The 25,245-nt window shown below is 38.1% G+C and overlaps 1 long non-coding RNA gene across 1 annotated transcript in view; it reads right to left on the bottom strand.

Moving 5' to 3' along the window:
* Positions 1-268: 268 nt before the first annotated feature.
* LOC136690681 (uncharacterized) overlaps positions 269-25,245 on the bottom strand; it is a 45,824-nt gene continuing 20,847 nt past the window's right edge. The window contains exon 3 of the long non-coding RNA XR_010801748.1: positions 269-832. This is a non-coding gene — a long non-coding RNA (uncharacterized lncRNA). The remainder of the gene's footprint in view (positions 833-25,245) is intronic.

The raw sequence follows: 25,245 nt of genomic DNA, 5'->3' as shown, positions 1-25,245 counted from the left end.
TTTGTATAATAGGAAAAGCATGTGGAAAAGCACAAATAGCCCACCACTAATCATTAACCTTCTATCTATGAAGGAGACATGTTCCACACCATTTTACTTATTTTCTACAGTTATTCAGTTTCAGACCTTTATATTTGTGTATTTCCTCAAAATAGCCCCAAGACAAAGACTGTGACATAAAACACATTTTTTAATCTTATACTATTGAAGTAACACCTTTGGAGTCCTAATGGTTAGAAAAGCAGGTATGGGTCTAGACAGTCTCTGGTTCGATCCCCATAACAGGTAGGAAAATTAGGGGACAGGGTAAAAAAAAAACAGCAATATTCTCCTCCCTCAACCCATGGCTGAAGTGTCCTTGAGCAAGACATCTAACCCCCAATTGCTCCTGGTTGCATGGGATGGCTGCCCACCATTATAGATTGTACAATTACCAATAAATGCACATTTGCACTTCACAGTCCACCATGCTATATGCGTTCATGAGATTTGTCTAAAATCAAATTACCCAGATTGTGCAATTACAGTAGCTGACATTCATTTTAAATATGACCTTCCAGACAAGTGCATCTCATACACACCTAAATTTATTTTTAAAAAATGTGTCCACTGTGTTATTAGAGATGTGAACACTATTTCACCTTTATTATTCTATCCCCGGGCAGCATGGTGGCGTAACAGGTAGTGTTGCTGTCACACAGCTCTAGGATCCTGGGGCTGTGGGTTCAAACCCTGTCTTGGGTCACCATCTGTGATGAGTTCTCCCAGTGTCTGCATGGGTTCCAAATCAAGCAGCCCAGCGGAAAGCTGGAATCACCTTGGAAACTGGTTTCTTAAAATAAGGGGAAAAATATAACAATAAATAAATAAAATAAAAAATACAAGTCTAAAAATGTAAATTAGTCTGCAGTCAAAAATGTACTGCTTACAGTTCTTAAACTGCTGGACTTTATTTAACTGAAAGAAAACATGGCCCCAACAAGAGTGTTGCCAGTGAAACAATGGAAATGATTACAGAACGCCTTCAAGAAGGAAATCCAACAGAGTGTGGCAAAAGAGGTTAGTGTTTCTTAGTCAGCTGTGTTAAAATTTTGATGCGTGTATAAACCGAATGGGAGAGTTATAAAAGAATTCTCACGGATATACCAAGCAAGACGTCAAAGGGTCACGATAGAAGACTCAACGAAACAAAATAAATGAAAAACAGAAAAACAGATGGGTGGAAACAGGAGTCACTGTTTATGACTGAACTGTAAAAAATACAGCAGATGAAATGAAATGGGATTTACAAAATGAAAAGCCAAACCAAAACCTGCACTAACACAAACAGCAGAAAACAAGGTTATGGTGTGCTAAAGAGAAACAACTGTGGACTGAGTAACTGGATGAATAAGCACTGAGAAATGACAACTGCATTTGTTGGTGTAGTAAACAACATCTATACATGTCTGCATTAAATAAATCAAATTTCTTCAATAATTTAAATCTGTATGTTTATATTTGGTTTTTTAGGTTAAGGACTAGATCAGACTGGTATCTTAACCTCAAAGCTCATCACAAAATGTACATTTAAATTTTTGATACTTCATTCCATTGATAGAAAAAAATACGAAGTTTCAAGATGAACAGATCCCCTCAAAGGCATAGCCAGCCAACAATTCGGATCTCAAACACTTTGAAAGTGTATGATAGAAATTAAACAAGAGCAGACAGGAACTAGGCAAGCCTAGTTTCGCCATTAGCCATTGTCACAGAGGTGTTTCTGGCATTTAAAAAACAGGCAACCACAATATACATGCCCTTGTCATTAGAAGGTCTGGAGAAGCTTTGGTACTTCATATCAATGTCTTTGTTTCCATGTGTTTTTTATTCTGTGATTGTGTTGTACAGACAATATGGAGGGCAGGACTAATAAATACAGAAATGGAAAAAGGAGCACAAAGTTATGTTCATAAAATATAACACCGGCATCAGTGTTTTTATTGTTCATTTCATTTAAAAATATATACTAGATTTTCTACCACCAAAGAACAAAGACCACCAAGAAAATGTTGTTGATTTTAAGAATTAATTATTTATTCAACATAAAAGGTAGAAGCATGTGAAGTTTAAGGAGACTATATGCAGCCATATGGAGTTTTTACACACACTAATGCCACAAAATGTCTCCCTACCACTTCCCTTTACAATACTTCAGGCAAATACACACACGCATGTGAAATAAGACAAACTCAGCAGTCCTCCTCTCGGTGAGATATAATGTGTGTAAATGTTGCAGAGTTCCGAGTCATCCTGCTGAGCTTGTGAACTAACCAACGCTGAGCCAAGACTCTGGCTAACGTGCATGGTCTCGTGCCAAACACAGCCCCAGAAACACACAGAAACGAAGAGTGCTCTTGTCTTATTTCCTATTAATCAGCCACGGTTCATGCTGAAGAACCGACTGTTCCAGCTGGGAACTAAACTAAAACTAACTTTTCTGGTTCGCGAAACAGTTTATCTTGATGGAAATTTAGTTGTGAAAGTCAAATCTTTAGTGAAATCTGGCTGCACTAACAGACAAAGTAGCACCACCTTAAGTTCCCTCTGTGAAATATGGCTAAACCAACAGTTCCTACTCGCGCATGTGGGTTTCAAAATTAGGAGTCAGTCAGTCAGTCAGTAAGCGAAAATGCCTCTTCTAGGCCAGCCCGGTAGGCAGTTCAGCAAATCTGTAGTATGGGAAAAGGCTACATCCTGCAAAGCTGATCTGTCAACCTCTGTTCAAGAAAGTTAAAATGAGCCTGATACAGAATAATTTTTTTCACAAATAAAGTCTGTGCCTCAAAGAATTCAAAGAAGTAAAAGTTAATGATTCCATAACGGATTCTTCAATATTTCTGCATCTGTTTGATCCAGATAAAAATATGCCATTAAGCAAAATTATGTAATTTACTTGGTTTGATGTGTTTTTCAAATCCAGAACATGTGGCTAATTAAGAGAAACTGTTTGTGTGTCATATTTATGATTTTTGTTATTGCTATGGAGTGCAAAATCTGGATGAACATCCTCCAAGTTTGACTCTATTTATTTATTTACACACACACAAAAATCACTTTAATTTTCAATGCTTCAAATATTTCAGACCTTTTATCAAATTATAGTATTGCAATGTTCAGAGCATCCAAAACATGTCTCATTTCCGTCAAAGTTCGGTGAATTTAGTCATATATGCATACAGCACTTTCAGTTTTTCCAAAGCCCCCTGTTGCTCAGATATGCATGAGAGTACTGATGATGGTGCTCCATTCTGATCATTTATTGACCTGCTGCAGATGGTAGCTCCTTACGGACATTGAATGCGTGTTATGGTAGATTGATTTCAATTTCACTCTCAGTGGGATGTCCTTATATCCTCGTGAGTCAATATGAGTTGATCTGTGTATGATTGGGATCCTCTTCGAAGTAATTTGGAAGCTGGCAGTAAGCTGACATTAGAAGGTTGGATATATTTATTAATCAGAGCTGAATGTTTTGCACTTTTTTTAATACGAGTCAGCAGGGCAGCACAGCTGAATCTTCATTCTCATGTTTCTTTTCTCACATTGAAATCTGGCAATGTCTCCTGAACTACTGTTTTCCTAGACAGAGTTATCTGATTATGTGAGGACATCATTATCTGTCTGCTGCAGCCCATAGCTCAGATCGAGTGATCACAGGATGTTCTGAAGAGTGACACACTGCTACTCCAGGCTGAAATAACACTAAAGTTTCATTGGCCAAGATGGACATAAGGGAAAAAGGGGAATGAAATTGGATTGTAAAAAGAGACCAGAAAAATCATTACATTAAAATGTATTGAGATATATTTTTCCTTCCAGTAAATCACTTCTGTAATCCGTTTACAATTATATATTAATATTAGTAATTTGCTTGATGCTTAATATGTTCAGTATAAACTTGTCTTTGTGTTTGAGATTTATTCTTTAATCAATTCATCAGCCATCCAAGAACTGTTCCTGAACATAACAGCAATCACAAGTATTGTTTTTCCCGAAGGTGAAATTGATGTCATATTCAAGGATTGGACAGAGAAATGTCCTAGTGAATTAAATTATATAACAAGGAGCTTATCCCAGATCATACAGGATTTTTTTCAATTTTTAAATTAATGCAGGGTCGGCAGTTTATTTGATTTTGTCTGTACCCTATACTCATTTGAAATCACACCTTGCGCATGTGTCCTTGGTAGGCTTAAAGTTTACCTTTACCTTTAGCCCGTCTTTTAGTGAAATATTTACCAGGCACATTCTATCCCTTCTACAGAAATCCTGTAAGTGTTCTTAGGAGTTTTCAGTAAGCCTGACTCTGCTGAGGCCTGGAAGTGCAATAATGCTTCAAGCACTGGAAAGATAGGCAGAAGCTAGACCTTATTAAGGGCTTCAAAATGTCATAAGCAAGACTTTGCAGTCAATGAAAAAAAGACAGGAGTAATATAACTCAAACCTTCTTTCCCTGGGATCCACACAAGCTGTTACATTCAGGAGTAGAATAAAACAGTTTAAAAAAAAAATAAAAAGCTTGGGGCTGGCCAATTATACGAAAAATAATCAAGAGCGACTTCTACTCCATGTAATCTTGCCTATATCGCTTATATTGATTTTTCTTTTTATATTGTTCAGGGTTTCCCCACAGTGCTTTACAGTTAGGGCAGCCACCTTGAAAACGATGGGTGGCCGCCTTGGCAACGTCGTCCACCCCCCTCCCACCACCCCCACAATTCATTTCATGCATGCATTCAGTTTCTTATCAAGGCTTCCGATGTGTTTGTGTGTGGCTTTCTGCCATGTCCAGTGATCCGTGATTAATCAACCCATTGTAGGAAACACTCAATAAGAGATCCTTCAAAGTTCCAAAGTACGTTCTGTGACTTGTTTAATGTGCTATTCCTCAGTTTTCAGTCACAAACACGCATTCTGAAGTATAACCCAGTGTTAAAGGCAAGCTGTGTGTCGTCCGAGTTTCACTGTGGCTGTGTATACAAGAGGTCAGACCTCTCGAATAATTTTCGAATAATTGATTTGAATTTGCACTCGATTAGTGAACCGATTCACTCAATGAGTCGACGTTACACTCAACCTATCGTGTAAGTTCCTTAAAGTGTCCAAGCACCACACAGAGCACATAATTCACGAAATATCAGTGGATATTTATAACACTGAACATGGAGTCAAATGTAAACACTGACAAAGCAACTAAATACAAAACAACCATGCCCCAGCAATGGATTTTGGATATGAAAGCTTCCCAAATTGGACGTCACATGTTAGTAGATGTATTGGCTCTTCAAATGTCTCCATAGGTGTAAGTGTGTCTGTGTGTGAAAGCCAGTCTGTGCTCAACGTGTTGCATTGTGATGGAATGTCAACCACAAAGCTGTCTTTCTGGTTAGGATCCACACCCAACTCGACCCTGAACAGGATATAGCAGTTGAAAGGAATAAATGAATGACTGAGTGAACTAACTAACAGGTGAATTGATATTCTACAGGCAATAATTCTGAACCTACAAGATGCAGTCAGTTAGTCGGTATAGTCTTACTGAAAAAGAAAAAAAATATATCTTTTTAAACTTTCTTTAAAAAAAAAAAAAAAAAAAAAAAAAAAAGGCTTAGGCATGTAGACCCAAGATGTTTAAAACTTGCAATGTTGTGTCCTACTCTAAACTGAATTTGCTTAATGATGACATAGCATGAAGCTCAGAGCCTGCACAAGGAGTTCTTGTATTTAACAATGCTCTTGTTAGCTTAAGATGCATTATCATACATATCTGAAACCCAAACACGGTTTTAAGCGGATGCGTGCCAAGTTTACAATTATCCAAGTACTTTGTGGAACTGACAAGAGATCAGATCAACGTGTCAACCTAATGCTTGCAATTAGTGTGGGATTGGGGGTATTGTTTGCCTCGTGAGATCCTGGAGGGGGTAAGGGGGATTGATCAGTCAAGAATGAGTTAATTGGATCATTTAGATACTGCTGATATCGATGTGTGAGCAAAAGTCTGGGGAAGCTTATTTTATGCATGGATGAGATCATTCTTCCTCCTCAGTAAGCATTGCCATCCCAAAGCTTCTTCAGCTCGTGACCTACTTCACACAACTCCGACCAGTACGAACAGAACACATGCAATAGCTAAAGGATGATAATTAAAGTGATTTATTATGTATATGGGTATTTCGAATCATATTCAGATGTGTGTATCTCTGTGTGTGGGGTGTGTGGGGTGGGGGGGGTGTTCTAAAGGAAGGAAATAACAGCAGGGATGGAAATGGAGGGAAAACATTTTCCTCCCAAAAAGTTTTTCAAAGCATGAATCAATACGAGCAGCCGTCTGTGCAGGGTGAGCCATATTCCAGTACTGAGGCACGTTGCCTCAAGGATCGATCCACACCGGTGCAAAATTGCATCAGCCAGAGAAAATAAATAAAAGGATTAAAGCGTGCATAATCTGATTAAGGGAAAGTAACTGTTTGCGTCAACAGTGGCTTAAAAGACTTCAACACACTGAAAAGCTACATAGAGGGCTGAAGGGGAGAGTACTAAAGACAATACTGACACTTAAGGGAGAGACACTAAAGCCTTTTACCATCATACAAGAAGCAGACGACAAGGCACCTCATGCTGGCTTTACAGAGCTGAAATGAACTTTTAAGATGTCAAAAACGGTTTGCTATCTCTACAGTGATGTGAAAAAGTTGACAAGGGACACACGTAGAGGTCAGTGATAACAACATCAGTGTAATTATGATAAACCTTAAAACACACTTTCGGAAGGATTTCAAAGCAACTGCCAGCAGTTATATACCAGACATTCATTCACTGAACAAAAGCTAGAGCATTCATAACTTTAAATACATAAAAATTATTACACATTGTAATTAAGTGTTAGGAAAATAGAAACCACATTTTCCGTCAAAAGAGATTAAAAAAATAAAGAGTTATATTCCAGCACCGGAGAACAATACCTCGGCGATCAACTTGCAGCAAACACAATATTTCATATGACATGGGATGATATTATAGTATTACAATTTAGTTGCTGGACACTTGTAATGTCAATGTGTTCCATACAGCATTACAACATCCAGAGTGTGTGGATAGTATTATTAGATAATACTGAGCAGCTTGACAGTGATTATGAGTCCGCTGTTGTGGTCTCTGGCTTTGAAACCCCCTTCTGCTTGTTGCAGTTTCTATTTGTTCATATAAAAGTAAAGAGAATTTGGCGTGAAAAACAAATCTAGAAGTGCTCAATGTTCAATGCATAACCTGAGCATTCCACGTACTGCACTTGACCTTGTCAAACCAGGAATGAAATACTGATCAATATACGACCTCTCTGCCATAACCAGTTACAGTCGAGTAGACTTCTGCTCTGCCAATCGCCACGGTGTAAATCCAACTGGATATCAGGCAATCTGTTACTGTCATCTGTCAAAATACACTTCATGCATGCTCTCTGAATTCACAATCGGCAAATGCTTCTAGATCCTTAGTGGACTATCAATCTGCCAAGAGTGTCTTTCACTCTCAGCCTACATGGGTGACCTTTTATCAGAAGCACTGGTGCTTCAAAAACATTTTCTATGTTAGATATTTGAGATACATACTCATGCACCTTTCCATGAGAGATTTGTAGTTTAGAAACAATTCCTGTCATATAATGAGACTGTGTGTCATTTCATGCACAATTTGACACCCATTGGCCAAACCTGTTTTCATTGGGCCATTCCACAATGTTAGGGCAGTGCACAATGGTTGGTCCCTTCTCTTTCAAATGGGCTTGATGTGGAAATGAGCAGCCTTGCATTTTGATACATTTTTGAAACGTCCTTGCCACTTCATTTTATGACAACAAAATGCCTTATAGCACTTACAGAAAAACAGTATAGATCAAAACTGAAAACTGCTGTGATCTGATTTTGTCCTACCCTCATTCAAGTCACTTCCACAGTTTGGTAAGCCATAAGTCAACAAATTCAGCCCAACTAGGAGCTTGGACTCCCCCAGTTAGACACAATGCTACCAGCCTGGGAGGGTCAAGGCAGTGCATGCTTCCTCCGTAAGGACAAGTCAGTCATCAAATCTTAGACCACTGCCTGCACTACCCTTCCAAAGATTACTGACTGGGTTCAGATCAGGACTCTGCGACATTTTTATATTTCAATGTTCTGAGCTTCAAGGCTTTGCTTTACAGTTTTTGCAGTGTGATGAGGCGATGTCTTGTATAAACCCTGCTGAAGCCTTGGATGTTCCTGCCAATGCTCAAAATGGGCTTAAATGACTATAAAAGTAAGACTGGTGGATACAAGAATAAGGATAAAAACCAAATGCCTGATTAATTTAATGAACATAAACAAGAACAATCATGATATTTTAAAATAAATAACATGCTTACTTGACACCACCCAATTATCTATTATCTGTTAAGCTGCCACTTTCTCTGAAATTCCTGATGTATGAATATACCGCCTGGAGCTACATGCTGCAAATGAAACAGCAATTCAGCATCATTTATTGGAAAAGTTCATTTAGCAATGTTTAGGGTTTTATATCTGAAAGGGGGCTATCAAAGACGCCCACACTTCAACAGCAGGCACGAAAGCACTCGGTGAGAGGGTGGACAATGGCTGCATCTGATGGCCCTGTGCGCAGGGTGCTAAATGTTACAGAAACAAAATGCCAACAGGTTGAGAGGGTTATGATCAAAGTGTCCACGCAGCAGCGAGAGATTGCAGCGTGGGCTGGTTCAATTTGCTCCTGGCCAGGCCATCAGACACTGCATCATGCCCCAGAACACAAAAGAGGTGGGTTCTGAGAGATCTCCGTCAAAGGTCTGATTGGATTTCAGGAAAAAGGACAAAGATAAATGGTACAGCATCTAAAACATAAACATGTACATATAATTTTACTGATTTATGAAAGAAATCATTTAATAATAAAAATTATTGGGTAAGAATTAGTTTTATGATCTGCTAAATGGCCAATCTGCCATGGTTAACAGACAGTAACACAAAAATAAATTTAACAAAATAAGCAAAAAAAGAATAAGTAACGTTCAACCCATATGGCTTCTTGTCAAGCCAAGCCAATCATCTAAAGTTAGACACCTTCCAAGTCCAGTGTGAAATAAAGAGGAAAAAAAAAAGAATATGAGAAAAACAGAAAAAAAAGTTGATCCTAGCGTCTATTCTGTGATGACAGGTGCAAGTCTATAGTGTTTGGAATTGGACAGCAATTGCCTCATGACCTGTGCTGTTCAGTCAAGAGGCACTCATCCACTACACATTGAATGTTCACAGCTCACTAGTCCTGCAGGCTGGGCCAGCCCTGATCGATATGCCCCTCTTTACCTGCTTCACCTCCCCCCCAGTCCCACCTACCAGCGTGGGGACTGGTCTCTCATACACCAGAAAAAAAGATAAACAAAGTTGCAATTCGAAAGGTGAGTTTGGGGCCTGACAGGCAGGAATTGTGTCATCCTTGACTTTGAGCCACCCCCATTTATTCCCCCCTCGTCTCCACGTTTTCATTCTAAGCGTACCAGAATAGTATCCTTTCGTTCCATGTCAATGATTTACCCTTTCTTTTCTTACCCTTTCTGCTCAAGTCTCACACTTTCTCCTCTTCCCCACTCACTCACCCACATACATGTGCACACATACACAAAAGCAAAACAGCTATGACCTTGTATCCTTTGTGCCATAAAAAATAACTCTACAGAAAGATGTCAGCTGTGATTTGTACTCCTCCTTTCAGGATTACAGTAAATGCAGTTGACTGCTGCTTGGCTTTCTGATGAGTCAAATGATTGTTTAATTTAAGCAAGCATGGTAAAATCTGGAACCTCTTAAAATAACAAGCTTATTACATCCTAACAAATTACCTCATTGTGTATAAACATAATTGAGACCCCTCCCGCCAGTTCGCCATTCTGTGCCCAAATAAAGTCATGAACCAAAAACCATTTCCGAGAGGTGAACCCTGTTACAAATGTACCTTTATATCTCCTCAAAGTCTGCAAACAGTGCATCAAGAGCAAGAGCTTTAAGGGGGAAGGGTTCAAACCCTTGCATTTGGGACAATCTTCATACAGCCTACTAAAGAGCAAAGCCATAATATTTGATTTGTTTCCTCTGTATTGCCAGAAATTATGAATAGGAGGCCACTTCAAAATTTGTGATGGAGTCTCTGCCAACAAATAATGTAAGAGTAGAACAACAGTAAAGACTGATTTATGCTTCTGCTTGGACTCAACACAGTCTGCGCTGTAGGCTGCACCAGTGCCCTATGCCATTCTAAACATTTATACTTGTGCATTGGTGTATCTGCATCACCCTGCAATTACACCTCCAAACCACTAGGGCTGAATCACAAATCTTTCTCTACCCTATGTAGTAGTGTTGTATTATTAGAAGGAATGTCCTCAAAGATCAGTGTTTGCCCGATCACAGTATTATTTCACTGATTTGTATAGGCTTTATTGAGCTTGTCCTTAAGTCCAATCCTCCGTTTCCTGTAGGCGGCTCTAGCTCACACTCCCTCCTCCTCCTGTAGCACATTTGGTAAATGTCGTTGTGATATGACTCTGTTGGCCACCACAGTGGAAACACTTCTTTCTGACTGTTCTGCACAAACACACATTCCCACGAGTCGGATTCAGAGCTGGAGCGTGAGGGGACTAGAGTTGCCAACCATCGCATATTGGGACACCAAATGTTGAGTTTTGTATCCATTTATCTCATATTTTTGAGTTTCAGCTGTTAAGACCCTCAGCCAGAGGAGGGGCAGATACTCATGCGCTTCTCATTGGTCATCACTTTATAAAGCCAATAAGCAGCCAGCGTTATCTGTCGATTTAGTGCTGCAGCCAATGGAGTCACAGTTCCTCCTACAGGGGTTAGTTTTGAAGCTGCGTTGAGACAATCAGGTCAGTGCTGAAAAAATATTTAACTTATTTTAGCACGGTGTCTTGAAGAAACTACTCAACATCTGTGATGACAAAGCTGACTGACATTTAGAATCAAAGTAACTCTTTATATATAAAAATAATATCAGATATTTCATATAAGTTTAAAAATAATATTAAATTATTTATGAGCTGTTTGTGAAGATTCCATTTGTTTGTTATAAAAAGATAAAAAAAATCAAAATAAGCTTGGATGCAGGGGGTTTCTTTCTTAATCCGAGATATTCAGAGTCAAGATACGCTAGGCTGATTTTAATAAGTATAATGTACTTCAAGTGTGCACTGTGTAACAGTACTATCTAGGAAAAGGGATAGGGACTCTGCAGGTATTGAATATGACTCGGATCGAGATATAAAAAACACCCTTGATCAGTCAGATTCCTGAATACATACGCAGCATAAATTGTCCTAAAAATCGCATGGAGAGCACTAGACTACATCTGCACAGGCAGTCAGACAAATAGGTGAGAAGGTGCCAGACACAACAGTGAAAAATGAGGAAAATAGACCAAATAGAACCATTAAGCACTGCTAGTGAGCCATCACCACATTTGTATTGTTTTTGGCTCTGGAAATGGCTCACTTTGACTGCATTTGACAGGAAAAAAATAAAAACATTAAATATATTAAACATTGTTTAAGAACAGCACATTGGCTATCACAAAATGTGTGTCAGTGGTTAGTTTTCTGATCCTTGCAGGAGACAAAATTGAACAACAGTGACTGAAGAAGCCCTAGAACAGTTTTACTGAGTACTTAAGTGACCATGATTATTTATTTATTTATTATCTCTTATGTGATGAAACAAAACATGGCATTTCAACATATCTTAGACTAAACAGGCTCCACATGTAACAGGAATCAACAAGCTTCATTCAAAAGTAAAGTGGCTGTGTCTCAACTCATCCAAGCTCATAGTGGAACAAGTCACCACACCGTAAGGTTTGAGAGAACCATGAGCAAAGCCAGAAGTGGAATATGTGGGGGCTGCTGCTTCATTGAAAGCTATGAAAAGGTGGCTCTCATGGTCTGACAGACAATATGCTGTTGACTGTTGATGTGAAGGACCTGGAGGTGGCGACAGTTGGATAGATGGATTTGCCACCTTTGTGGTATATGAGTGGCACAGGCCTTCATTCTGTCCAGGCCCTCTTTTGTTGTTCATCTGAAAAAGGGTAAGCCTGCCTGGCAGTTGCCAGATTTCTATCAGAACAATAGAGAGCTGTCCTTTAGAGGGATACGGACGCTGCTGACGCTGACTCACAGTGCTCGTATGTTTGATAGGGTCGAAATAGAAGTCATACCGATCTATGCCGAGTATGCATGTGCAAACAAAAGAACAACAGGAGTGGAGCTGTATTTGCATGAACGTAAATAGCATTTACATGAGCTGTTTAGTATGCACGTGTGGGAGACCCCTTATCTTTTTCAATTATGGGTATAGTCAAACATCACCTCTTTGCTTTTCTGCAGTTTGTCATCAAAATGAAGAATTGAAGGCCACATGTTGTGTGACAAGATTTATTTCTGAGGCTTATCAAGTTGTTACAAACAGGACATTTTTCACGTAGCTTAAATTTGGAGCAAACATCAAACAGGAAAAGTTATTTATTTATATTATTATTTTTTTAACGCTGTAGATTTAAGGCACGTTATGTATCAAGCTGTGTCACATCTGTGATTAGAATCACTGGTAACCCTGCTGTAAAAAAAATAATAATTTAAATCACTGGAAAAATTTGATATTTTTATTTTTTTTCTGTAGATTTTAAGAAAATAGTAAGAGTGTCTTAAAATAGTAAGAAATTATGTCACTACTGTGCTGTGAAGAGTCCAGCATCCAAATAATATCTTCATTTAGTATTTCCTCCACCTGATATTTTGATAAAATCATCACAAATATATTGACCCTGTTCAGCATTATGTGCTTCTGTTAAATAGGCAATTCAGAATAAGTGGAGAAATTTGAGCTACCCCCAACTTTTTACTCATCCGTTAAAGGCACTTTTCCACTGCATGGTACCAACTCTAATCGACCCTGTTCTACTCTGCTTTTTTGCTTTATGATTTCCCTCTAAAAAAAAAAAAAAAACTTGCCACCTGGAAATGTGTACTTATTTAGTACTTGTTCGCTTATTGTTCCAAGAGAACAGAGCAGGGACTGAACCATGATGTTTAAAACTTGTATAACACCGACTGGTCACAGAGACTTGCCAATTACAACAAAATACAAAAATCCAACACAAAGCAGCCATTTGAATAATCTTCAGACTACAGTAGAGACGATAATATCACAATATTTCAGGGTATTTTGGCAATAAAGATATTCTTGATGATATAAAGAATTAATTTATTAATTTCCAGAACAAAGCACTGCAACAAATGTTATATTAACATTAATTAAAAATTCTATTATGATAAATTTAATTTCTTTTAAATTACATGTAACATTTTATACAAATCTAATGATTACAAACATTCAGAAGGAACAACAAATAAATGTGTAATCATTTGCTTATTTTGTAAACAATCGTAACTTACTAAGGTTCTGACATTGTAAAATATATATAAAATATTAATATTTTATTTCCAAACCACCTCCACACGACTGAAGTCATTTCTTTTGGAGCAAATTCCTTGATTCTTTGAAGCAAATTTCCACCGTACTTCTCATATAGTGCCTGAATGACTCACGATATTGATTTTTTTAATTGTTAAAAAAAAAAATCAGCAATATTATTGTGCACGATACGATATGGTACAGCCGTAGTACGGACCACATTTGTTTTTAACCTGACAAGGAAAAATCCAGTAAGAGCTGGATGGTGCAACAATTAATAGAAAAACTATCACAGCTATGCAGTGTTAAGTAAATACTAGATAAAATAATTATATCTATATATATATATATATATATATATATATAAAAACCTACCAGGTCCCAAAAAGTGAGTAGACCCAAGAAATGTTCAGTAGTATAGGTACCATGCAGTAGAAAAGCACCATAAACTTATACTACAGTTAGTAACTCAAAAAGCTGCCCAGGCCTGTCTAATTAAGGGCATTAAAATTGACCATATTGGTCCGTAAAACTGAGGCCTAACAGACCATTAAATGTAAAAGTGCTTATCTGTCCAGCCAGAACTTATATCTCTTTAAATCTGTGCATGCCACCGGCTCCCACAGGCCAACCTAACAGCAAACACACGCTGCCTGTGTGCTTGGTGACAGGAGTGGGCAGCCATTAGAATAAGGACAGAGGCAGCGAGTGTTACTGCAGAGTGTAGGGTTAACATGGCCATGAGCTGAGCGAGCACAATCTGTCAGGACAGAATTAGGCACAGGCTGACGAATCACCAGCATTGTTGTGCAGGGCCTTTTGATCCTATATTTCATAACCATTACGAGAAGCCCAGCTTAAAGCCAACACCCCCCCACCACCCATCTCCCACACACACCCTTTTTCCTCCATCCTGACTGTGCAGTTATTTATGCCAGCTGCTTCTCCGACAGCTGTAAATAAATGAAGAAAAACGTACTCCTCTGGGAATGGTGGGACAGCCGCAGGAATTGCTGACTTGTTTTAGGCACAGGAGTCTCGCTCTTATTCCACCCCCCCACATTCCAACTGTCTCTCTTTTTCTTATTTTTCCCCACCCATCCTTTTTGCACTAACATTTCATTTAGCCATTCATCACAAGGCACGTCCTGGTTACATTAATTCCCATCACAGTAATAGAGTTTTCTGTGATTAATCTTACAGCAATTTTACTACGCATCCAGAGCGCCAACAGCAGCCGCTTATTTAATTTGAAGAAGGATGGGAGAAGCGAAAAAGCGGAGGTAATGAATGTGTTTCTCCTTTGGTGCGCAGTGTGTGAGAACAGCATTCGTCTTGATAGGACCTGGAGTCTGGTGTAGGTTTTGGTGGCACGCTGGGGCCTAAGAGGCATGCCTGGAGAACATTAACAAAAATGGAGCACTTAGACCCCAGTCAGGTGTAAGTGTATAGAATGCTCATTTATGCATGTAACAGCTCCTATGTATGTGTTTGTGTGGGGTTGATGGTACATGGCATATGAAACATCTGGTATGGAGTATTAGATAAATGAAACTGTAAGCTTGTTGTGTGCAAACAACCTGTTATTAGCTACGACGATGGAAACTGTAAGGATGAATGCACACAAATGAAAGCACACACCTTTTAGCAAGGGAAAATACAACATGATCTTCTTTGATTTCTCAGTGAAGCAAAAGCAAAGGCTCCTACTGAAAAGCCCATTATGTGAAAAAAGCTAACGAAGCAGAATTATTATTAGCTTTGCTAAAGTGTAGATTTTTGCAGCCAATCAATTGTTTCTCTCCTCCTCTTTCCTTTTTCTGCCTTTTCTGCTTAAGCCTTAATAATTAAATACTTTTTTTTTTAAATATGTTTCAAACTTGCTTTTTTCCCCCCACAAATGAAATCTACTGAGAATTTTCCACGTCTCCAAAATGTACCCATAAAAGGTAGTTGCATTTTCTGTTGATGCCTTTGATATTTGCAATACTGTTCTTTGTCTGTTATTTCCTATTCTCTGCAACATGTTCCTGACGACACACAGTGTTGAGTTTTTACCCCAGATCTGAAGAGTTTTGCACTGTTAAGAGTCTCATTTTCTTTTAATAGCAGTCCCGAATTTGGATAAAGTTTTTATCTAATCTGTTTAGAAATGTCTCCTGAAAATGCACTATTATTTTATTTCAAGGTTATTTTCACTGCAACCTGCATAAGTAAAGCTACAACAACTACAACAGTTTACACTAGAAACAGAATATTTTGTAGAACTCTCTAACCTATCACAATTTATTAGACTATAAATTTGAATACAATTTTCTCAGAGATCTGTAAAGCTTGTCCAACGTAGCTAGAATGCATTTGCGCACAGAGCATGGAGGGGTCAATGGAGCCTTAATTTGCTGTCAACAAGCTTAAGCCAAAAGTTGAATTTGGCAGCTGCAGTATTCTGCCCGGAGTCGTTCGGGAAACAAGTAAGACTGTATAATTCACAGTCAAAAAAAAAGGGCTCTTTTAAGTTCAATGTCACTGGCAGGCTTGAACTCCCCTCCTAAACAGTGTTTTGCATTTTAAATGGCTGTGTGCTCTTTGGCACTGAGCTAATGGACAAAAAAAGGGAAAATTAAGTTGATTCCCCTTTATCTGTCCTGAGCCACCGAGGGAATCGCTGAGTGCTTGGAAGATAAAAAAGGAATATTTAGCAAGGGAAGGAGCAAGTATAAAATTACAAGAACAAGAAAGAGCCTGGCTGCAGAGCATAATGGTTTTATCTCGGTTATTGTCTTGCAGCTTGCTAAAATTGTCACAAAAAATGATGCATTAAGACTTCAGAAGATGGATGTGAGAATGGATACAATTGAAAACTCATTCTTTAAGCATCCTGACTGTACCTCTGAGCATTTGTTTTCCAAAACTACAGTTTGATTTAATCACTGCCAGCCTGAGTTGAGGCACAAGCCCTGACAGTTTTTTTTTTAATGCAACTACCTTTTATGTTTCAGCTTTGGAACAATATTGTCAGCTTGAACTAAAGGTCACTGCACACAAGACGTGCTGCTTGGAAGACAGTGCTGCAGCTGTAGCACACAAAATGCATCTCAGTGAGAGTGGGAAAAACATCAAATTCAAGATTTTATGGGATACGATTTCTCAACACCATTACAGATTTAACCGTGGTTACATTTGTGGATCTGGAGTGCCTACCATCCCACAAACTGAAATAAGGCCACCTATTGAGGTCTTTTGAGCTGCCTTAACGTGATCAACGAAGCCCATCTGATTTTGGGCTGATGCTTACTTATGCTGCAGAGACTTTACAACAACTGTCCCACCTCTTTTCTATCTCCAATCATGGCACTGGACCCAAGTTTACATGAGAGCTCAAACATGAGGTTAAAGAGAGCAAAACAAACACAGTGGGTGTTTGGAGTATGCCGTTGAGTATAACATCGCTTGGGATGATGCTTGGAAGATTGAGGGCATTTTTTAACACGAGTAACAAAATTTAGCAAATTTTTTGACTCGAGAATATTTTGTTAGATTTGCATATTTATTTAATTCATACATTTATAGAAAAATCAGACATGTCAGATGACACTTTCAGCATCTTTTGAACATCACACACTTTTTTCATGTTTTCAGAAGCAGGTTTTTATATTGTTCATACCTATGAAAGTGATTTATAAATGATTCATGCAGCATTCATACATCATTCTGCTGATTCTTTCATGAATGTGGCTCAATGAAGAAGAGATGAAGGGAGAAGAAAAAAAAGTAAATATATTATACACACACACACACTACTGTGCAAAAGGCACCCAAGATTATATATATTTAAACTAATCTCTTCTCAGTGAGCGTGGGGCTTGTATATAATCACAGTAAATACAAAACAAATAATAATATAAAACAAAAAAAGAAATAAGATCATTTTTTCTATAAAGTAGTAGGTGCGAGTTTGAAGAAGAATGTTTTATTCAGATTCTCCTTGATTGCATGAATTTGTTAAATCACCAGCACATTATTTAAAATCATGATTTATTATCCACTAAAACTAGGTATTGGATGATAACACTTGGAAATATACACTTACTGTTCAAGATAAATAGCTTTTTAAATCTCAATGTCTGGTGCCTAAAACTTTGCACAGTACTGTGCATACACACACACACACATATACACAATCTCAATCTCCAGGCTGTGCTGTGGCTCACAGCATGTTTTTCCTCGTTCGTACAAACACTGTGCAAATAGTAGGTTTTCCATCCACCTAATTTTAGCAAATTATGAAAATGTGCAGTGGTGGTTTTGATATAAACAACTGTTTAATAAATAAATAAGTATTCTGATCAAAGCAAAAACCCACTCAGATCTCTGCACCGCCCTTGTTTTGATGCCACTCCTGACCACGGGAGTCTACGTCACCTAAAGTTTATTCCCGAATGTGTAGTTGATGGAAGCGACTCTTGTTTGCTGATATTACTGTATTGAGCATAACATTTACAAATATTTTGGATGGAAATCTGGCTACAAAGAGCACAGTTTTCAGAGGTGCTCTAGTTCTGTGTATGACGCTGACAACGTGATGTGTCGTCTCAACACTTTGTTGAGTGTGTCAGGTAGTTTTGGCTTCATTCATACTATGACTTAGGTTGATGAGTCTGAATGCAGGTTTAGAAAACAGAGCCAGGGTTTTTGGGACCCAAGGCCTGCTTTTTTTTTCTTACACTGGCGAGCCTGAAAATAGGTGAAGCAGAGCATTGATATCTTTATTGATATCTTATATTTATCCTAAGAAATGAATATCCAAATCCCAAAATTAAAGATAGTCTACTTACCCAACATAGGAAAATAAAAAATAGCTAAAAATTGTTGGACAGCCATAAAGAAAACCTTGAAAAAGCAAAAATACTGTAAAACTACAATCTAATTGTATGCCAGTTTCTTGGTATTGTCATCACATTCATCTTTCAACTGCATATACCTCTGTCCCTCTCTCTCTCTGCTTGTGGTCTGGTCCTTAGCTGCTCCTCTAAAGTCTGAATTCTCTCCCTCTCTGCATGTGTGTGTGTGTGTGTGTGTGTGTGTGTGTGTGTGTGTGTGTGTGAATACACGAGACGCTTTGCTGGCTCGAAAGCCCGCGGCAGCCATGTGGAGCGAAGGAAACAGTGGATCAAAGCGTGTGCTGCCACCTCTCCGTAATTAGAAGGTGGTACCCTTGCTAATGTGTCACACCACTTTGTCTGACCTGACTGATATTGGTTCAATAGAAAAGAAAGAGGGAGAGAAGAATGAAGAGGAGCGATGCCTGGGGAATGGGAGGTTGATTAAACACCCGTCATTCTCTGTCTCCTGCTCACTCTTTCTCACTCAGACACACACACACATACACACTTTCACACTCATAAGGCTCCCTCTCTCTTATGCACACATCAGTGAATGGATAATTAAATTGTAGTGAATCACAGCTACGCATAACACAGTGGAAGCTAGATCATCACTCAAATCAAGCAGAAGGCTATGTATAAACAGCTATATTTCCAAATGTATGTGGCAACTTGAGATTCTCCATCACTTTTCAAAATGTCTGCATGATTAAATCATTAAGACACAACCAGTCACACAGAGTGGTTTTATGTGAAATGTTCATATCAAGTGCATTTTTTGGTTATGTGGTGTGGTTATGGAAACCAACAATTATAGTGCATCTAAAAGTTAGTAAGGGTATAGATATGTAGCATAGCTTTGGTTTTGAGACTTGAGTTTAAAGTTTTCATTGAAATCTATATGTGATAGTTTGTATGCACACTGATGTGCCGAGACTTCAATAATCCAAAGTTCCTACAATTCCTTTTGTTTGGTGGTTATATGTATACTTTTGTTTTCAAAGCAAGCACAGCCCTATTCTATGTTTTTCTACTGGCTCCTCACACTTCCAAATTGCAATTTCACAGGTTAAAATTAATCTACATTAAATGGCATCAAGTGAAATTGTGTCACACCTGCTTAAAACAAGAAAACCCTCTGCCGTTTTCCCCCTGATTTAGGCCCATTTTCATGGCTTTATGATTTACACATCTTTTCCCAAAGGCATACTCAAATGCATTTGTGTGGAAATTAATCTGATTTTCTCTCTCCTCCACTTTAGCCACTAAACATGTAGATTAATTAATTTCTGTTATGTTGATTTATTACTTGGGCTGCTTTGATAAAGCTCATATCTGTCACGGTTGAGCTTGGGCTTTTTCAGACCAAAGATCTGACAAAATAAGTTAATAACTGTGCCAATGTACCAAGTTGTTCCAATGAGTTTTAAATTTATTTTTAACATCCATCAGTGAATAATGTAGCAATGCATTTGTTGCGTACTAGTTTAAGCTACTCTACCTTCACATGTAGGTTTTGGGTGCATTCTTTTTCTAGTGAGCAGTTGTTTTATCACTTATGGGTCTGAAAATCTTAGTCAGAATATCAAGTGTAAAGCTGTTACGACAACTTACAAAGCTATATACAGTGAGAAGCATGACTAAGGCAATTAAGTAAGTGCTTATAACACTAAAGATGTACAGAGTATTTGTCTGTAGCAGTGACATTAGTGAAAATGCCCCATTCATAATCTAACCCTTGAATTCACACAGTGCTACTATAATTAATAATTTATAATGGTAGAATCTATATATTTGCTGTTCTGATCTGATAGGTCATCCTTGAGTAAGAAGAGTCTCTCTTTTTTTCACAAAGAAAAAAGAAAATCGAAGTAGATCTCATTAGTTTGCATCAGTCTTCATCCACAACCTACTACTACTGTCAGCAACACACAGTAGCATTTACCTATTCATCAAACCTCAGTACTGCCATATGCCTCTGTAGATGTTCAATACTGCAGGGAGATGTTTCAAGCCTAGTCCTGAACACCTATTGCTACACATTCTATACGTAAACAATCACTTTCATTTTTATTAGCTGAACTGAGTTGTAATAAATATCCTGTGAAGTTCATTTAAAGTTTTTCTTAGAGGTCTTGTTAAGAATTCACTATTCACAATTCACAGGCATTCTCTTGCTTCATATGGATTCCTGCAGCAAGCTGCTCCTGGGGATGCACTCATACTGCAGAGTTGAAACTGATGTTTAAATCTGTAGGAGGGTACATCCCTGTAAGTGAAGTGTAGCCATACATTAAAGTGAAAGTTTGAAGGCCCTCGGCAGGAATCTTCTTACTCTAATTGGTTTAATTTTGGTCTATGGTTACATTAACTATTGTGTTCCTTCTTCAGAGCCGTTAAATTATGTTTTTGTATTACATGTACGAACTTATCGTATTTGTTGTGCAACATGACATTCACAGCACAAAGCAGAAAACGGATCATTTGACTGAAACAATGGTCATCATACACTGCATGACTTAGGATCTCACACAATTAGAAAGTTGCTGCTGAACTTATTTGCCTCGTTTTGTACTCAGTTTTATATTGGTTGTTGGAGGAGTCTGTCTAGTCTGAGTTGTTATAAAACTGGGTAGTAAGTTTTATTATTACTCAGAGTGTTTTCACAAAATGGCAAGTCCTGTGTCCTTTAAACACCTACCACAGCGAATTCCCTTCAGTAACAACTAGGCTGATGTGTTCATACCCAGGGGAGCTGCCACTACACGCTAAGGTTGCTCCTTTACATCGCCGGCACACTGCTTAGGCTCCTGTGGTACAGTAGCCATGTTTGTCTGCTCAGATTGACTTCTCTCAGTGTGAAGTGTCAATACGAGCTCTACCTGACAGCCTTGCTGTGCCAAGCTTGTTCACATTGACGATGACTAGAGATGACTGCAGTGACAAGAGCTCCCACTCTAAAAATCCACTGCTACAGCCAATATTTGATTATGCCCTTTGTGTGGCTTTGAGAGAGAGCGTGAAAGAGAGGAGCTAACGTTCAATAGTTAATGTCATTTTTTCCTGTCTGTCTCATTTGAGAAATCTGTGACAAGTAATTCATAATTAATTAACTGTGTCCATCCATGTCCACCATCTATCAAAAAAGGAATATAAGGCACAATGCTTTATAAATATGCATTTATATTAATGCTGAGGTGCAGCACTCTCTCACGATCCAATAAAATGAGTAGTAAAATATAAAGTGCTGTAAAAATTTCTGATGGAAGCCACTTACATTTGCATGACAACAGAGGCAAGGAAAACCAGCATAAGCACAGCAGAATTAGATACAGATGTTAGAAAGACATTAAGGTGAGGGGTCATTAGCCCTTATATTTGTTTGCTTGTTTACTTATTTACTCATCAAAAGTCTTGGGCAAAGTTTAAACAATATTATCATTTAAAAAATGAAAGCATAAGAAATCCACTACATTCTAATTCAAAGCATTTAAATTATTCTTGTACTACAAAAGAGGGTAGTTGAACGGCTTGCTTGCTGTAACAGTTAAACTAACGACAGGCTTGAAAATTAGCTAATGAATTGAATTAGATGAATTACAGCAAGTTCTAATCCATCAAATGCTCTTGCAGGAAGATTACAATTGGGAAACTGGGCCATAAAGCATTTTATTATTAGCCATATATCATCAAGTGTTTGTTACTGACTTGGAATGAAACTAAATTTATTTTAATGCTGATAATTAATTGGATGTTAAGTTATGGGACACAGTAAAGTGCTGAAATCAGAAACTAAAGACCTGCGGTTTTGCTCTGAAAACTGTTTTTAGATGAATTCCTGCAGCGCTGTGTCAGTGTAGGTCATTGGAATAATGCTTAAAATTAAACGAAAATAATATATTTCTAAAGAAACTAATCTCCAATTAGATATGTAAGCTATCAATAGAATACAAATGAATAGAAAATATTAGGAGAGAGAGAGGATTATTTCTCCTCCTCTGAAACATTGAATTTGTCCTTTTTAAAATATGTAATTTATGTAAGTGTAATATGTAAGTGAGCATGAGTTCTCCAAATAAGACTTATTTTAATTAAGACATTATTTTAGGGTTTTATTTACAATCAGACAGATTGATAGATAATTAAAATTGCCTATTTGGTTACATCCGGATTTCGACTGGTGTTCCCACATCAGTTAACATCAATTCTAGGCAAACGTTATGCTTTGAGTAACTTTTTCCATAGCATCCCACCACTCCTAAGTAAAAAAGAAAGAACAAAAAATAAAAAATAAAAAAATCAATCACCTAATTCAAAGCCTTGCCAACTCCCACCCCCATCTTCCCATGCACACATTTGGGAATTCACTTGGTTAATGGCATGAATAATAAAACATTTTTGTCATTTATCACACAAAGGAAGAAATGAGCTTGGGTATTTTCCAAAGGAAACAAACAGATGAGGTAGGCAAACAGAGGGCTAGCGTAGCTCTTATTCCTGCTCTCGTCCCTATCAGTAATAGACTTTCAGTAATTACCACATTTCAAGGCTGACTAAAATAAAACGTCTAACATTAATGACGTACACTTTCCTGTGGCTGTAGCAACAGGCTAGCACTTCCCTCATCTTCCCTCTGCACAACTCCCCACCCCCTCACAAAATCTTGAAACATCATTGAAATTCTTTCATTCGTCTGCAAACGCTTATCCAGTTCAGCGTCACAGTGGGTCAGGAGCCTACTCTGAATCACTGGCCGCAAGGTGGGAACACACCCTGAAGTGGGCACCAATCCTTCACAGGGAGATACACGATTTCAAGTTCACTCAAACACTCACAACTATGGACACTTGAGTCTCCAATCCACCTACCAAGGTGTTTTTTTTTTTTTTTTTTTTTTGAACTTGGGAGGAAACCAGAGCACCTGGAGGAAACCCACGCAGACATGGGTAGAACACACCAAACAGACAGTCACCAGGAGTGTGACTAAAACCCACAACCCCAGGACCCTGGAGCTCTGTGCCAGAGACAATACATAATTGAAATGACTAAGGAAATAACATATAATACACTTTTTAAAATCATAATATATATGGAGTTCAAAAATGTATTATACAGAAATATGGAACACCAAAGTTAAACCTTCAAAACAGCTAGCATCATAGAAACACATTTAATCTTGCAACACAATGCATCTATGAATATATACTGTGTGAAATTTCCTCCATGTAAAACAGACTTGAAAGTATTTCTGCTCTTTAACACTTAGCACTATTTGTAAACACTGAATTGTCGCCTTATGTTCTACACTCCTGGTAGCATCATTTCACAAAATAAGGTGTAAAAACAGAAGGGGGAATATAGAACAAGAGAAAGGTAGAGTTCCTGGAGAACTGTGCTGGAATACTGAAATGGAGCTAATGAAGGGAACTTTATTTAATTAAGATTAAATTTCTCTTTTATCAGACACATCAAGGAACTGCTAATCACAGTCTCAATGCTGTCTAATCTGGCTCCATTACATGCTTGATCATGCACAATCATTTGAAATGCATTTTCATTACCACTGAGCAACTGTGGTCTATAGGTCGCAGCCCTCCAATATGTACACGTTTGGTATAGTCAATTTATTTACCCTATGACTTCACTATGATTCAGTGGTAACAACAACACTGTCATTCTGGCAGCACCTTGGCTTCAATACATAAGGGGAAATAAACTGTTAGGTAGGCTATTAGCCTAATATTAACCCTTTATATACAGGTGATTGTTTGAGGAGATACAAATGTACCTTTCTGAAGGACCTCAGCAGTTTGACCACATGAACAAATGTACATATTATAACATTATTATATTAGAAAATGTTTTTATTACTGCATATTCTTTGGCCAAAAATATAGTGAATTAAACACACTATCACAGGGAGGAAAAAAAAAAAGAAAAAGGTTCAACCATTACAGTATAATTTATTGAAATTAAGGAAAACTCAAGCCTGCCCGAGTACAATGGCTGTATTTTTTTCCACATGGATTAGCCGTAGCGTTAGGCAGTGATGTGATTAATTGCTCAGATATGGAAAGTAAGGAGCAACTGATCTTAATAATAATCTGTCAAAATGGTGGATTGGCCTCCAATGGAGAAGAAAGCACCCATGTTTCTGAATGAAGAAAATCAATTGGAATTATGAAAATGACTCCACCACTGAGCGACTTGTATTGCACCGAAACATAATCTGAAGGGTACAGTCCAAGGGTCTCTAAGGGCTGACCAATGGACCACATTAACTTTCATATTTACAAAATATGTGGAGGATATATTTAACCAGCTCCAAAAACCTGGAGGTAGTGTGTTCTCCCTGTGTTCGCGTGGGTTTCCTCCCACGGTCCAAAAACACATGTTGGTAGGAGGATTGGCGACTCAAGTGTCCATAGGTGTGTGTGTGTGTGTGTGTGTCAACGTTTGTCACCCTGTGAAGGACTGGCGTCCCCTCCAGGGTGTATTCCTGCTTTGTGCCCAGTGATTGTGGGTGGGCTCCGGACCAACCGTGACCCTGAACTGGATAAGTGGTTACAGATAATAATAATTCATTAACAAACGTGACATCTCGCATTTGTTCACGCATGTAGTAGGCACCTTTATTAGCTGTTGTCGTTTGTGCTGACTGTAGAAATATGATTACGTACTTGCAGTTCAAATGTGACACTTGTGTTTAACAAAATACAAATAAGATTTTTATTTATTTGATTTGTAGCTGTAGTGCAGACCTTATATTCATCTTAAGGACTTCACATGGC

This window comes from Hoplias malabaricus, chromosome 3, assembly GCF_029633855.1.
Source record: "Hoplias malabaricus isolate fHopMal1 chromosome 3, fHopMal1.hap1, whole genome shotgun sequence".
Taxonomy (NCBI): Eukaryota; Metazoa; Chordata; class Actinopteri; order Characiformes; family Erythrinidae; genus Hoplias; species Hoplias malabaricus.
The sequence above is the reverse complement of the archived record's forward strand: the minus strand, read 5'-3'. Positions and strand labels throughout refer to the sequence as shown.